The sequence below is a fragment of the Elephas maximus genome, chromosome 5 (genome assembly GCF_024166365.1).
Source record: "Elephas maximus indicus isolate mEleMax1 chromosome 5, mEleMax1 primary haplotype, whole genome shotgun sequence".
NCBI lineage: Eukaryota > Metazoa > Chordata > Mammalia > Proboscidea > Elephantidae > Elephas > Elephas maximus.
In genome coordinates this window covers 84,998,385-85,015,901 of record NC_064823.1, presented here as the reverse complement: position 1 = coordinate 85,015,901, position 17,517 = coordinate 84,998,385, and the positions used below count along the sequence as shown (strand labels likewise).

The 17,517-nt window shown below is 39.0% G+C and overlaps 1 long non-coding RNA gene across 1 annotated transcript in view; it reads right to left on the bottom strand.

Moving 5' to 3' along the window:
- Positions 1–227: 227 nt before the first annotated feature.
- Positions 228–17,517, bottom strand: part of LOC126077093 (uncharacterized) — a 35,755-nt gene continuing 18,465 nt past the window's right edge. Inside the window, exons 3-4 of the long non-coding RNA XR_007517657.1 lie at positions 9,836–9,951; positions 228–696 (exon numbers count right to left, since the gene is read on the bottom strand). This is a non-coding gene — a long non-coding RNA (uncharacterized LOC126077093). The remainder of the gene's footprint in view (positions 697–9,835; positions 9,952–17,517) is intronic.

Here is a 17,517-nt window from a genome sequence, read left to right as displayed (position 1 = left end):
CATAATCACTCTCGCAACAGTGTGGGCTTACCCAGCTTCAGAACCTCATGTTCCACAGTCAAGTAATGTTGAAAAGACACATCATTACAACTGGTGTTTTTCCAGACAGGGATTATAATTTTCACCAAGAATTACACACACCACCCAGAGTATTTCCAGATTTGCCTGAATTACTAAATGAGAATAAGCCCAATTTAGTCCTTGAGTATTGTTTCAACTTTACACCAAATACCTTCTCATTTTTATTCTGCATTATTTGCTAGCTGTACTCACACAGGAGTTCCTGAGTAGTGCAAACAGTTAATGTGCTCGGCTGCTAACCCAAAAGCTGGTGGTTCAAGTCCACCCGAAGGTGCTTTGGAAGAAAGGCCTGGTGATCTACTTCCAAAAAACCAGCCATTGAAAACCAGATGGAGCGCAGCTCTGCTCTGACACACACGGGGCTGCCATGAGGTGAAAGGGACTTGACAGCAACTAACACACTTACCCAGACGGTTAGAGATAATCTCCTTCACCAAGTTCTGCTGGTTTGGTCCTTTGCCATTTGACAGGCGATTTTTCTCTTCATTTTCAATCGATGTGAAATTTGCATGACTGATGTTGCCTTAAAACGAAATGACCCACACACAACTACTGCTGTCACATGGGGTGCAATTGCAAGTGTTCAGCAAAACTGTCGCTGGCTTCCTTCTCTTCCTTTCAGGTAAAGAAAAAGTAATACCAGCGTGTTAAGGATTCTGCCAAGGTCTCTGGGACAAAAATTATGCATTACACGCAAATAAAGCATGTATTACAATTTTTTTTAAATAAATTCTTAGAAAACTATTAGTTAAGTCCGTTTTACTATTCATATATGTAATGACACTATCGTCAGAATATATAATGGTTTACTCAGCAATTATTCGCAGCTCTGGCTCAAGACTAGAAAAGAAAGCTCTTTCAATAAGCTTCTGTGAATACTTGGGTATGTTATGTCAGCTATTTCAAAGAACTATTTATTGGCGTCTTTAATGGAATATTCTTTAATATTCAACTTTTAATAAACAATGCACACTACTGCTAATCTTTATAACATCTTATATATGTGTAGTCTATAAATTTTCAAGTTATTTGCATGCATTATCTTGCTTGAGCCAGAAAATATTCCTATGAAGTAGGCAGAGGTTATCTCTGTTCTACACGTTTCATAGGAGGTATCTGGCCATCGCCTAGAGCACAACACCTAGCCCAGGATAAGTGTACAATAAACAGTGCTTCCTGCCCTGCAAATTTGGCTGGTAGGTGGTAGAATCGACCCTGGAAGCCAAACCTTCTAGTTCCCAATCTAGTATTTTATATGCTTTACCACACTGACTTGATAGATAAAACGCAGGCTCAGTTAATGAAGATTCAACCAGCCATAGTCTCCTAACTGCTAGGGTTGGCAAGGGCTGCAGTAAGCTCTTACAAGGGCCACTCTGCCATCTCCTGGCTCTTTCACGGAGAAAGGAAGCAACTGTTCTCTCCCTGTCAGTGGCCAAGCACCTTCAATCTGTTACACCTGGAACAGTAGTTAGTAGCAGAACACGAGCTCCTTCACAGCAAACATCTTCGCTTCTTGCAGCTGCTTTTTTAAAATATTATTATTATTAAAAATTTCAAACATACACAAAAGTAGACAAGGATAATATAAGGAACCCTCATGTACCATCACCCAGCTCAACCAACTGCCAACATTTTGCCAATCTGTTTTCTGGACATTCTACTTATGAGACTTCAGCTGATGTCTCAAGGCTGCTGGCTACTTGGTTTCCGTGAAGTAAAGGGACTGAGATGCCCCAGAAGAGAGGCTGGAGAGGGACAAATTGTAGCTCTTATTTCCTACCCCCACCTCTCTCTCAGAGGACAAATTTATCTCAGGTCTCAAGAACCAAACAGTGCACAGAGTTAAAGAGTTGACCTAATCCTATTTTGGGTTAATTTAGATTTGCTGCCCCCAAACATGATCTAACTTGAAAGTGTCTTCCTTTTAAATACAAATTCATTGACTTGTGAACTCTGCCACTACTGAATCCCCACATCGGTCTTCTGGCACATTGTTTACACCACTTCTGGTATTCTTCCTTACATGCCAGTGATTTCTGCATGTGCAATATACTTCCTGTTAGTATGTAGCGAAGACGTTGTATTCCTTTTCACAACTAGAATTATGGCTTTTGCAAAGGAAGTGTATATAAAACATTTATTAAATTTATTATTTTCCTCATTGGTTCTTATGTTCTGGAATTTTTTCTTAACTGCTTTAAACTGAGGTAAAACGGTGGTGCCACAAATTATATAATTTAAAGCAATGGAACAACAGAGAAGGAAAGTAATTTGAGTAAGCAGACAAAAAAAAAAAAAAAAAATCCCACACTCCACAAACTCTCACATTGGCAGGAATAAATGTCTGCCTCAAATTCCTAATATATAAGTAAACTCAGCATTGAAACTACATGTTTTCTTTCTCCTGCTAAACATTATGTTCTCATCAAAAAACGGTTGTTATATAAATGGCAAATATTGAAATATAAAGTGAAAGTGACACTTGGCAGTGGTATGACCATCTTATGAAAGTTGTCCTCAGGACTTAGGGAATGTTTTCATCTAGCAAGTAAAATTTCTTTCAACAGCACTTGCATAAGTCCTTTTGGGAAAAGGAAATGCATGTTGCCCCAACTTTTAGATATTAAAAAAAGTGAGTCATCAACGTTAAGTTACTGCCTGGTTCAGAGAGGAAATTAGTGGGCACCAAAGGCATTGAATTGCCAACTTCTGGATCAGTCACAAGGAGTCCTGGTGGTGCAGGAGTTGAACGCTCAGCTGCTAACCAAAAGGTCAGCGGTTCAAACCTACCAGCCACTTCATGGAAGAAAGATGTAGCAGTCTGCTTCTGTAAAGACTACAGTCTTGGAAACCTCGTGGGGCAGTTCCACTCTCTCGTAGGGCTGCTATGGAGCCCTGGTGGTAAAGTAGTTAAGAGTTTGGCTGCTAACCAAAAGGTCTGCAGTTCAAATCCACCAGCCACTCCTTGGAAACCTCATACAGCAGTTCTACTCTGTCCTACAGGGTCGCTATGAGTCAGAATTGACTCCACGGCAACTGGTTTTGTTTGTTTGTTTGTTTGTTTTGGTAGGAGTCAGAATCAACTCAGCAGTGGGTTTTCTGGGGTTAGGATCATTCACACAGCCAATCACTTAACAAACTTTTATTGAACGTGTACAATGTGCTCGACCACATACTAGGCATTAAAATGTAAAAATGAACAATATACTGTTCTATCTTCAAGGAACTTATAATTTAGTAAAAGAAAACGACTTTTTTTTAAAGTGAATGCAAAGAACTACTATAGGTATTATAATAAAAATATGTTCTGATTTTAAAGGAAATCCAAAGGTGAAATTAGGCTTTTCTATTAAGTATTGGGCATCAGGGAAACTTGAGTGTTGCTATAATGCAGAAAAGGGTTTCAGTGGAGCTGCGATACTTAGATGAATTCAGAACAAAGGCCTAAGAATCTACTTCCAAAAATCAGCCAATGGAAACCCTATGATTCACAATGGTCCCATCTGCAACCAATCGTAGGGATAGCACAGGACCAGGCAGCATTTCATCTGTTGTGTATGGGGTCATCATGAGTCGGGGGCCAACTTGATGGCAGCTAACAACAACAACTCAGTATTGGAGATAAGGTGCCTCATCAGCTGAATCTTGAAAAATATTGACCATGGGGGTGCAGGGCAAGGAAATAAATTCCAATCAGTGGGGAGAGCATCTAAATAGCATGGCTGTGTGAAACTGCCCAGCCTTTTCATGCAACTGCATGTGCTTTAAAATGGCTGGACCTGTTGCGGTTCTCCAACTCAATCCCAGTAGTTCTCAGTGTCTCCCTTTTAGCCTCTTTAGCGGTGGGACTCAGGACTCCCACCTCTGCTACTCTTGTCCTTTTCTTCCCTCTGTTTTCAAAACAGGAACCTGTGCCTCAGGTAAGGAGCCCAACTGATGATTGCCATCCAGGCCCTCTTCCTTAGCTCCCAACTGCTCGTTGTCAACATGCCTACACCCCTTTCCTGTTTCTTAGGTCCCTGACCCCAGAAAGGAACATCAGCTATCTCTTAAATCTTCATTAAAAACAAAACGGTCCCTGAGACCATTTTAGACAGAACTCCTAGAATGTAGAGTCTGAGCTGCCAAAGGTGAGAAACGGAGACATTGGAGGTGATGGATCACAGAGTTTGTTTGAAAGCAATCATCTTACCAACATCAGAAGGAGCTGACATTTGCCTCTTAAAGCACAGGGATAACCTAGCTAGTTACCAACATAAATAAAAAAAAATAACAACTACTTACTGTATCTGAATAGGTTATGTATATTGATATGCTGGGTGTTACCAAATATTTTATGTCAAATCCTCACAACAATCTTGTAAGTTACTTATTATTTTCTGAATTTCATAACTGAAATTCAGGGAAGTAAAGTTACTATTCTAAAGCCAGTTAGTGGAAGAATGAGAATTGAACTCATGTCTCTTTCCATTGCACCACTCCTGGAAGAAAATATAATGCAATGACATGGAATTCCACACTCTACATACAGAAATTAATCTCATTATATGTGATATGCTTTACATGCACTTTTAACTTTTCCATTACTTTCAACAGATATGTTTAAGTAGGCACAGAGTTAAGAGTATCAATATTGAATGAAACAATACCCGTCCTAAAGAAACTAAATTAGAAGGGATAAGGTTAGGACACAAAGAGCTCTGAACAAATCAAAATGCTACTTTGATTCAAAAATAAGTACTGTACTACTGTGACGGTTAAGATTGTGTGTCAGCTTGGCTGGGCCATGATTCTCAGTGTTTTGGCAGTTGTATAACATTGTGATCACTTTCCTGATGAAATGTGATATGTGATCACCCCCATGATGGAATCTGCTGAGTGGTACTGGCAGGGGTGGGGCCTGTGGCGGCTCACCATCCCCTCAGCCTTCATCTCTCCGCCTTCCACCGCCTACTTTTCCTGCTCACCTCGCAAAGGTTGTTGACTTGTTCTGGATCCAGCAGCTCTCTCTTGTCTAACCTCTGGTTCTTGGGACTTGAGCTAGCAGCTTACCTGTCCATTTTGGGATTTGCCGATTTTCACGGCCTGCGAGCAAGAGTCCTCCTCCCCAACCTGCTTATATCTTGGGTTCGCCAGCCTGTGCAACTGACTCAGGAGAGACCTTGTAGTCTTGACTGCCAATCCTGGGGATTCCTTGACTGTCACAACCTGTGAGCGGGATCCCAGCTCTCCAACCTGCTCAACCAGCTTCTGCAGCTCCATGAACTGGGAAAGGACTCTATCCTGATCCAAGGACTTGGGACATTCCAACCCCTACAATCGCATGAGCTCTTTCCTTAGTATAAATCTCTCTGTATATATATTTATATATATTACCGGTTTTGCTTCTAGAGAACCCAGCCTAAGACAACTACTAAACCCAAAATTAAACCCATTACCTCGAGCTGATTCTGACACATACAGTAGAACTGCCTATAGGACAGAGTAGAACTACCCCATGGGATTTTCAAGGCTGTAATCTTTATACAGAGCCCTGGTGGTGCCCTGATGGTAAAAAAAAAAAAAAAAAAAAGGTGGTACAGTGGTAAAAAAGAGCTTAGTTGCTAGCCAAAAAGTCAGCAGTTCAAATCTACCAGCCACTTCTTGGAAACCCTATGGGGCAGCTCTACCTCTGTCCTATAGGGTCGCTATAGTTGGAATCAGTAGCAATGAGTTTGTTTTTTTTTGTTTTTGTTTAATCTTTACTGAATCACACTGTCACATCTTTCTCCTGTGGAGCAGCTTGTGGGTTCCATGGAGCAGCTGGTGGGTTCCAATCGCTGACATTTTGGGGAGCAGCCCAGTGCTTACATCACCAGGGCTCCTTAAGTACTACTAAACTTTGCCACTAAGTCAATTCCAACTCATAGTGACCCTATAGGACAGAACAGAACCGCCCCATAGAGTTTCCAAGGAACAGCCAATGGATTTGAACTGAGACCTATGTATTTAGCCACAGTAGCTCTGAACCACTGCACCACTAATGCCCTAAGTGCTACTAAAAAACCTATTGCCATTGAGTTGATTCCGACTCATAGGGACAGAGTAGAACTGCCCCATTGGGTTTCTACAGACCAGCTGGTGGATTTAAACTGCCAAACTTTTGGTTAGCAGCTGAGCTCTTTACCACTACAGCACCAGGGCTCCCAGAGAGGTATAAATTAAAGCTACTGTACATTCAAATACTGGAGAAGTCCCACATCAGGCACATGTACGCCAATGTTTGTTGCAAAACTATCCTACAATAGTCAAAAGGTAGAAACAATGTAAGTGATCAACAACAGATGGATAAACAAAATGGAATATTACTTAGTCATAAAGAGACACAAAGTCCTGATACATTCTACAACAAGGATGAATCTTGAAAACATTATGCTGACTGAACTAAGTCATAAAGGGACAAAATTGTATGATTCCACTTATATGAAATCCATAAAATAGGCAAATGTATAGAGTTCAGAGTTTATTAGTGGTTACTGAGGATGGGAAGAAGAGCAGGAAGGAGCAAGCATAGTTGAGGAAGCACTGAGTTTCTGTTTATGGTGATGGAAAATTTGACAACAGATAATAGTGATGGCTGCATGTAGTTGATATAAATGGTGTCACTGAAACGTGCACATGAAAAATGTCTAACTGACATAAATTTTTACAATTTTAAAAATACGTTATCAGTTTAAAAGATATTTACAATGTTTATTGGGCAATATCTGTGCTCTAGCTCCCGTTTTACATATTATGTAAGTGTATGTATATATTAGCTCATTTAGCTCTACCAGGTCTGTATTATCATTATGACCCTCATTTTAAAGAGGAGGGAAATAAGGCTTGGAAAACTAAGACAATTTGTCCAAGGGTACTTATCAAGTAAGAAATTAAGTTGGGATAGGAACCTATGCTAGCCTGCTCTCAGAGCCTATGTGCTTGAGTGCCCTGCTGTTCTGCCTCAATTGGGACAGCCTTCCCTGAGTTGGGATGCTTATCCAAAGCCTGTCCCAAAGAAGGGTTGAGCAGGATGTCTGCTTTTCTGGCAGGTGGCAGATGTGGGATTCCCTTGCTATCATCTAATTTCTTTATCACAATGACGCAGTAAAGATTAGGATGCAGGGCTGTTTTCTTGCTTTGTGGAGGAAAAAACCTCACGTATTGAGAGATCAAGTGACTCACTAAAGGCTATTCAGTTAGTATATTGTGGGCGCCTTAATAAAATGTAATAAAAGCCTGACTAATGTTGATTCTGGAGCCCTGGTGGCACAGTGGTTACGAATTCGGCTGCTTACCAAAAAGTTGGTGTTCAAACCCACCAGTCACTCCTTGGAAACACTATGGAGCAGTTCTCCGCTGCCCTGTATGGTCGATATAGGATCCCTCTGAGTTGGAATCTACCTGACGGCAAAAGGTTTGGTTTTTTCTTGGAACGTTGATTCCAGAAGGATTATGAGCTCTTTTTCAACTATGTTTTTGTTGACAAAATCTAGTAACTTGCCTTAACATATAAAAATACATAAAAATCTACATTACTGATTCGTGTTTAGTCATCAGTAACAAGCCATTTTCCTTCCATTTTCAAGTACAATACACACAAATCGATTAATATGGATTTAATTTTTTTTATTGTGCTTTAGGTCAAAGTTTACAGCTCAAGATAATTTCTCATTCAAAAATTTAGACACACATTGTTTTGTGATATTGGCTGCAATCCCCACACTGTGACAGCACGCTCCCCCCTTTCCACCCCAGGTTCCCTGTGCCCATTCATCCAGTTTTTGTCTCTTCCTGTCTTCTCGTCTTGCTTTTGGGCAGAAGCCGCCTATTTGGTCTCCTATATTAATCGACTCGATGGCACTGGGTTTGTATTTGATTGAACTAAGAAGCACGTTCCTCATATGTCTTATTTTTGTTTTATATGCCTGTCAAATCTTTGTCTGAAAGGTGGGCTTCAGGAATAGTCTCAGTTCTGGGTAAGCAGAGTGTCCAGGGGCCATAGTTTTGGAGGTTCCTACAGTCTCCGTCAAACCGGTAAGTCTGGTCTTTTTACATGAATTTGAATTCTGTTCCACATTTTTCTTCCCCTCTGCCTGGGACTCTCTGTTGTGATCCCCCCGTCAGAGCAGCTGCTGGTGGTAGCTAAGCACCATATAGTCCTTCTGGTCTCAGGCTGGTGGAGTCTCTGGTTCATGTGGTCCTTTAGTCCTTTGGTCTAACTAATATTTTCCTTGTATCTATGATTTTCTTCATTCTCCTTTACTTCAGATAGGATGGGAGCAACAGATGTATCTTAGATGGCTGCTTGCAAGCTTTTAAGACCCCAGATGCTACTCACCAAAGTGAGATGTAGAACATTTTCTTTATGAATTATGTTATGCCAATTGACCTAGATGTCCCCCAAGACTATGGTCCCCAGTCTCCAGCCACAGTTAATCAAACCCTCAAAGTGTTTGGATGTGTGTAGGAAACTTCAGTGCTTTTGCTTTGGTCCAGTAGTGGTGACTTCACCTAATTTTGTGTCGTCCTTCCCTTCACCGAAGTCAACGCTTGTCTACTATCTAGTTGGTGATTTCCCCTCCCCTCCCCTCCCTTGTAACCATCAAAGAATGTTTTTTTCTGTGTGTAAACCTTTTCTTGAGTTTTTATAATAATTATCTCATACAATATTTGTCCTCTTGTGACTGACTTATTTCACTCAGTATATTGCCCTCCAGATTCATCCACGTTGTGAGATGTTTCGTGGATTCATCTTTGTTCTTTATTGGTGCATAGTATTCCATTGTGTGTATGTACTATAATTTGTCTATCCATTCATCGGTTGATGGGCATTTAGGTTGTTTCCATCTTTTTTGCTATTGTGAATAATGCTGCAATGAACATGGGTGTGCATATGTCTACTCATGTGACAGCTCATTTCTCTACGGTATATTCCGAGGAGTGGGATTGCTGGATCATATGGTATTTTTATTTCTAACTTAAGGAAGTTCCATATTGTTTTCCAAAGTAGTTGTACCATTTTACATTCCCACCAGTACTGGATAAGATTTCCAGTCTCACCACAACCTCTCCAAAATTTGCTATTTTGTGTTTTTTAGATTAGTGCCAGAAATGTCAGGGTGAGATGGTATCTCAGTGTAGTAAGTTGTCTAATTCTGAAAGTTTATTATTAATCTTTTGGATTTCTAGTTGCTGTTATGTATGGTTTTTAGTAGCCTATTTATTCTGTTGTTTTTTCTCGTATTGTTCTCCTGAATTCTATTTCTTTGTCTGTTTGTTCCTTGATTTGGTCTTTGTTTTGCCTGATCTTCTTCCTGATCTCTTGGAGAGCTCTGTATATTAGTCTTTTGCATTCTTTATCAGGTAGTTCCATCTCATCTTCCTCCAGAAGATTTTCTGTTTCTTTATTTTGGTTGCTTGCTGGAACCATTTTTTCCTGCTTCTTTATGTGATTCAATATTGACTGTTGTCTCCAAGGCATCAACTAGTTATTATATTTATTTATTGTATTTTTTTTTTATTTTGTTTTGATATTTCCAAGTAGGCTGAGCATTTGTACTACTCTGATTGTTGGTGTTGTTGAAGCTCTCACCTCTGTCTCCAGGTGGTCAGAGCAACAACAATGTGTGTGAACCTAGGAGTCTGCTCACTGTTTTTGTGCAGGTGTGACTGTTTGGGTTTCAGGTGCCTGGGCTGTCAGTCACTGAGTGTGTGGTGCGGAGGCTCTCACCTACAGTCCTAGGCAGGCAGGACTGCATGGGGTTGTTTGGAGCATGTTCAGGTCTCTGGTTGCAACCGGGAGGGTGATGTGGGAAGCAAGGCAGGACTTTGTGGCACCAGATATCTCTGGAGAAGAAAGTAGAGGTATAACAAAAATCAGAAATATTGGTGGAAACTATAAGAAGCAATTAAACCACCATATTCCCTTACCACTTTCGTTCACATAAGATTGAAAGTTTCTTCTCTGGAAAGGGCTATCAGGCTGGGGGACACTAGGCACGGGGCATCCTGGTTGGCAGTGAGGATTGTTGTCTGGGGAATCTGCTTATCCAAGGGAAAAGGCTTCACTAACAATAAAGGCTCTCTACTGAAATGAAATGGTCTAGCCAGATCACCTGTCAGTGAAACCCATCAATAAGCCCAATCCACATGTACAATACTTCCAGTCAACACTAATACTTCACAACCTCCAAAACACTTGGACAACAGCCAAGATTCACAAGACATTTGAGAAGCCCTGGAGGCGCAAGTGGTTAAGTGTTTGGCTGATAACCAAAAGCTTGGCAATTGGAATCTACAAGTCTCTCCTTGGAAACCCTATGGTGCAGTTCTACTCTGTCCTATAGGGTCGCTATGGGTTGGAATCGACTTAGTGGCAATGGGTTTGGTTTTTTGGTTTTGGTTTTCTAACGGGAAGGATATTACTATCTCACACAGGTTGATGTTACTAGATTGAAATTCCAGATTCTGATACTGTGTGGTTGAGAGAAAACATGATTTCAGAATGATTCTGCCCAAGACTATCCATGTTGCTGCTAATTCCTTCCACACGTAATTGCATTCAGCAAACCTCATTGCTCCTTAATTGGATTCTGGATTGTCCAAATTTGAGGATATCTTACCAAATCAGACATTCATCTTAGAAGTTATTGTCATCTTCTTGGACACACTGCCTAGTCATTCTTATGAAATAAACCATAAACCAAAAAAACTAACCCACTGCCATTGAGCTGATTCCAACTCATACAAAAAAAAAAAAACAAAAAACACTGCCGTTGAGTCGATTCCGACTCATAGCAACCCTATAAGACAGAGTAGAACTGCCCCATAGATTTTCTAAGGAGCACCTGGTGGCTTTGAACTGCTGACCTGTTGGAGTGACCCTTTAAAACAGAATAGAACTGCCCCGCAGGGTTTCCAAGGAGTGGCTGCTGGATTTGAACTGCTGACTTTTTGGTTAGCAGCCGAGTTCTTAGCCACTGCACCACCAGGGCTCTGAAATAAACCATAGCATTAATTAATTTTAGTTTATGAACAAAATTCTAGTCCTGGTACTATCGACTTCTAGATTCATGACTTGAGCAGGTTATTCAATCTCTCCAAATCCATTTGCTTTTCAGTAAAATTGAAAGATGACATAACTAACCTACTTCACAGGGTTTCATTAGCAATTTGTAAGCTGTAAAAAAGCTTTTGTAATAAAGTAAAAATGGTTTTGCATTACACAAGAAAGGCAGAAAGAAAAAAAACTACAAAAACAAAATAAAATAAAAATCAAAGTTTTCCTCCCATATTATTTAGGGATGGGACACACAGAAAAAAAGTCCTTCTATTGTGACCAAAATAAGAGGCATGATATAAAATAATAAGAATGATTTTTAAAGCATGTGCCAGAACGTGTACATCCAAATTATCATAATACTCTTCAAAGTACTATTGTTATATTACTATTTTCTATATTATTTAGACTCACTTATTTCAGGTAACTGTGATGTGTTCTTGTCAACACCCATAGTATTGCCCTTTGAAAATGAACTTGTTTTTTAAAATACTCATAAGTCACTTGAATACAAGAATGTCTGCTACTGTCCATTAATTGGGTAATAGCTTATACACTGGAGTATTTTAAAGCTGTGAAAAATGAATGTGAAAAAAATGAGTGTGGGAACTCTTTATAAATTGATAGAAAATGATTGCCAATCATTTTTCTTAATAAAGCAAAACAGTTAGAGGAATTGTGTGTAAGTATATTACCATTTACATTAAAAAAAAAAAAAAAGGAGGTAAACATACCTATGCATTTGGCTGCATTTTCTTGAAATGTCTCAAAGGATATCCAAAAAAGAAAAATTTCAGTAGCTTCTGAGTCTGAGAATCATGTGAATCTATTACTAATCAAAATAGTTAAATGAAATTAATATTTTTAACACTTGACCAAGTTTCAAAGTCAAGTAAAGCCTGAAGAATAAGTAGACAATTAAGCTGAATAATTTTTATGGATGAGATTAATAATAAGGAAATGAAAGTTATTTTCTTATAAAACTCAGAAATTGACTCTCTATGGAGTAATTAAAAAATTATTGTTCATAATGGATCAGTAGTACCACAGCCTCCACCAGACTGAGACCAGCACAACTAGATGGTGCCCAGCTACTACCACCAAATGCTCTGACAAGGATCACAACACAGGATCCTGGACAGAGCTGGAGAAAAATGTAGAACAAAATTCTAACTCACACAAGCAAAAAAAGGACTGGAGAAACCCCAAGAATATGGCCCCCAGACTCCCTTTTAACTCAGTACTGAAGTCACCCCTGAGGTTCACTCTTTAGCCAGATATTAGACAGATCCATAAAACAAAACCAAACTAAATGGGCACACCAGCCCAGGGGCAAGGACAAGAAGGCAGGAGGGGGCAGGAAAGCTGGTTACAAGGAACCCAAGGTCGAGAAGGGGAGAGTGTTGACATGTTGTGGAGTTAGCAACCCATGTCAGAAAACAATACGTCTATTAATTGTTTAATGATAAACTAATTTGCTCTGTAAACCCTCATCTAAAATACAATAAAAAAAAATGTAGCTTTCAGAAAATATTTTACTTCTTCCTTTGATAGACACCATATATATTTGAAGTATACATTCTACGGTTCTTTTTTTTTTTTAAGTGCGATATTCTCATTCTCTTATGATCGTACCTTACACATATTAAGTGTATAAAGATGCATCTAAAAGAAGGAAACAGCATTTCACTTTCTTATAATATTGCAAATTATTTTTATAAATGTATAGCAATTTTTTACTCTCTAAGAAAGCTAATTCTTTTTAATATCAGGATCAATCTGCTGTTAAAATCCAGTCTGTCTTATTAATTATGAATAATAAATAAAAGTTCTGGTAAATAAGCTAAAATTCATTCAAAATTATGTATGTGTGTATATCTATATACTTCCCCTACACTTAGCATAGGATATGATTATCAACTTCATCGTATGCATGTGTGTTGGGGGGGATGTCTTTTCAAAATCTGGGTAAGGTTACCAGAGCTTTCTGTACCTCTTTATCTGTAGTTGTTCATCTGTTTGATGCATGCATCTGAAATTTATAGGTATGTATGCTGTGTCTACATATTCCCAAGCACACCCACCACATTTAAAACATTAAGAATTGTTAATGGTAGCAAGAAAAAAAGTGTGTTATTAGACTTCTTTTAATACCAAATCTATTATTATTTTTCAAACAAAATACACACAGCATTAGTAAAAAATAAAAGTATAAGAATGTTAAATCACTCTTACTTTCAAGGACTAAAGCCCTGTCAAATAGTTAACTGCAAAACACATAAAACTGTGAAACACATAAAAATGGTATGTAACAAATAGTAAAACGTTATGGAAGTTTAACTGTTAAAAGAATAAAGAATAAAGCCTGCTAAATGAATAATAGCAGTAGCCAAGCTGGCTATGATTTCATATTTTTCCATTGTAAAACGTAGGAATCCATTCACATATAATAATTCCAGGGGGAAAGTTCCACAGTTTTAAGATATTTGTGGAGTAACAAGTCCGCTTCAGGAGAATCCTCCCCATTTTAAAGACAAACAAAACCTGCTGATCCTGCACATTCCTGAGAAAAGTAAAGCTTAAGCCTCCCAAGAATTAGAAATGCTTAGTTAGTTATCCACTTTCTAGAGTCATCTGCTCTATGCTCACGCAAGACAGTCACAGAAGACAACATAAAATAAATATTTGTTATCATGTGAAAATCAGCCTGCTCACTTGAATGATAGTAGGTGAACTCCTTCCCATGCTTCTCTAGCTCTCTATATTGCACACACTCCCTCAATGGGACAGAATTAGTATATTTTGCAAAAAGTTGTTCCTTTCTTTTCCAGTCTAACAAAAAAAATGGAACTCTTATTTTATGTTTGGCAGAAATAACCAAACTGAGAAAATCCTCTTACTTCCTCCCTAACTCCCTGTAGTAGATGGATTGCAGTGAAACCAAAAAACCAAACCCACTGCCGTCAAGTTGATTCTGACTCATAGAGACCCTATTGGCCCTAATTCTTCACCCTCCCTATTATGTGATTTAGGAGTTCTTCCCAATAAAGCAGAGTATATTTCCACACCAAGTGTGACTTGCTTTGGCTAAAAGAATGAGGTAGAAGTGCTATCCTTGTTACAAACTTAGGCCTAAAGAGACCGTGCATGTTTCCAATACTCTGTTACATCTCTTCCATTATCATGAGAAGAACAAGTAGAGGCTATCCTGTTGGTCATAGAAGGAGAACCATGAGAGACACGTGGAGTATAGCCACCTCCAGTCAACTGTAGACATGTGAGTGAGCCAGTTAAGACCAGCAAAACTGCCCGGCTGAGCTCAACCTAAATAAATAGACTTGTAGACTCATGCAAAATATTATTGTTTTAAGCCCTTGAGTTTTGGCATGATTTGTTACACCTAACTGAAACAGTCCCCCCAAATTTTTTCTTGCCATTTCTTTTTTTTTTTATGCTCTTTGAATGCTTCTCCAGAATGTTCAAGGGGAAATGTCACATGATGCAAGACATTTGAATTATTAAATGTTTTATATATTCTGGCTTAATGAAGCTACATTCTTAATCTTTCCAAAGATGTTCTACATATCAATTTGTACATGGATGGAATAGCTTGGGACAAGCCCAGTGAATGTACTTTACTTTGACTTATAATGGAAATGCACCTAGAAGAACTAATCAATCAGTGAGACTTGACCCGTCAAAAATGAAAAGATAAAAATCAAGAAGTGAGTGGTGGTGAACAACATTCAGAATGCATGGATGAGAATGCCCACAGACACAATCCCCAGCAAAATAAATATAACTTGTGGAAGTTATTTTTTCTTAACTACCTTTTAAAGTCCCTAGAAATTGTCCTATAGGCATACATCAAATGAAGAAAATCTACTAAATCTTACTAACAACAGTGAGAATCTGTGAAATCTGAGCCATGACTTCCTCTCTCCCACCTCCCTTCTCAGTGTGATGGAAGCTCCACTCTAGATGGGTGCAACCAAGAACACAGGGCTCTTTTCCCTACCTATCTCCCAGCCTAGGGCTATGGGTATCTCCTCTAAGAGGCAAGCTGCCAGCATTTGCCATCACCCAGCTACATTTTGTAGAAATCCTACTCCAGGCAAGAATGGTTGTAAAGTATGGGCTCTCTTACTCTATCTGACACCTAATCATAAGGTCCAAGCTCTATCCCAAGCACAGCAGGCTTAGAATACTAGGGCCTCAATCCTCCTGGCTCCAGCTCACTCATAGAGCAGAGGCTACATGCCAGATGAAGTAGCCCAATAATATCAGAGGCTACTGCCTGGCCCAGGATGCTTCTCGTAAATGCGGTGTGTCACTCTAAGAAAATCAGGCTGCTGTCATCTTTCCCAGCTCCAGAACACTGGTGATGGGTTGCCTAGCGAAGAGGTAGGGTATAAGAAGAGAGAGCTCTGAGATGCTCCCTAAGGGAACTGACATTATTAGGATCAGAGACTGGGAAATTTCAGGCCTAAGGGCACTCTCAAAAACAATGCAGATTCTGGTGGTAATTAAAAGGAGGCTGTAGTTCTGTAAGAACAACAAGCTATACCATAAAGCAGCTGTAAATGTACCAGGAAAAGAGGCAGGAAGAGTTTTCCTGAGGCCGCAACAAACTCAAAGACTGGCCTCAAAAACTACCCCTTCAAAGGGGCCCAAATTTAATTGGATCAGACCGTGGAGAAATTTATGGCCCAGAGCATTGTCAAAACAAGAGAGCAATCAGTGGAGCCTCACAGCTGGATGTGATATAAAAGAGACAGACAGATTAACAGAGAGATGAGAGAAAGGAATAATAAAATAGAGCCCTGCTGAAACCACTGTCATCATAGGGAAACTGTGCATGTGTCCCCTGAGGAAAGACATTAGAGCCCTCTGCAGGGGAAAAAGGCTTCACTAAAATAGCCTGACAAAGAAACTAAACACATAAAGGCAAACAACAACAAAAAGCCACGGAGAATAGGGAGCAGAGAAGGACTCTGTAAACAGAGTTGCCTCAATAAATTATTTAATATGCCTGGTTTTCAACAGCAAAAAAAAAAAGACATGCAAAAAAACAGAAGCAGAAGAGTATGACCGGAACAAAAAAGAGTATGCAACTGAATCTGCCTTGAGAGGGCCCATATGTTGACGCAGACAAAAAGAGTTCAAAGCAACTATTACAAAGTAAACAGGTAAAGGAAGGCATCATGTGATGTCTTATCAAATAGAGAATATTAATAAGGAGATAGAAATTATTTTTAAAAAAACAAATGGAAATTCTAGAGTTGGAAAGTAGAGTAACTAAAATTAAATACTCTCTAGAGTAGATCAATGGGCCCTGGTGGTGCAGTGGTTAAGCATTTGGCTGCTAACCAAAACTGGCAGTTCGAATCCACCAGCAGCTCCTTGGAAACACTTTGGGGCAGTTCTACTCTGTCCTATAAGGTCACTATGAGTTGGAATTCATTTGATTGCAGCAGGTTTGGTTTTCTGTTTGTTTGTTTTCTTTAGAGAAGATCAATAGTACATTTTATCTGACAGGAGGAAGAATCAATGACCTTGAAGATAGATCAATAGGGATTATGAAGCTTGAAGAACAGAGAGAAAAAAGAATGAAGAAAATGAACAAAGCCTCAGGGAAATTAAGTACACCAACATAAATGTAATGGGAGTACCAGAAACAGAAGAGGAAGAGAAGGGAGGAGGAAAAAAATACTTGAAAAAAATAATAGCTGAAAACTTCCAAAATTGAGGGAAATCAATCTATGCATCTGAGAAGCTTGATAAACTCCAAGTATGATAAAAGCAAAGAGATCCACACCCAGACACATCATAGTAAAAATGTTGAAAGCTAAAGGCAAAGATAAAACCTCGAAAACAGCAAGTGGAACCAAAAAAAAAACTAAGATAACCACCATAAAATTAACAGCTGACTTCACTTCAGAAATAATAGAAGACAAAGGCAGTGAAATGTTATACTCAAAGGGCTGGGGGAAAAAATTGTGATCCACAAAACCAAGAACCTCCTACCATGCAAAACTACTTTCAAAAGTGAGTATGAAATAAAGACATTGCCAGGTAAACAAAAACAGATAATTCATTGCTAGCAGATCCACCTTCAATAAAATCTAAACGAAGTTTTTCAAGTTGAAAGTAACTCCAGAAACTAACTAAAATCCACATGAATAAAACAAACAGCACAAGTAGAAGTAAGTAAGTAGTTGTAAAGGCAGTAGAAAGGAATATTTCTTCTCATAACTGATTTAAAAAGTAATTGTTTAAAACATGTATATAGTTGTACTGTTGGGCCTACAACATATATAATGTAATATATTTGACCATAATAACAAAAAGAG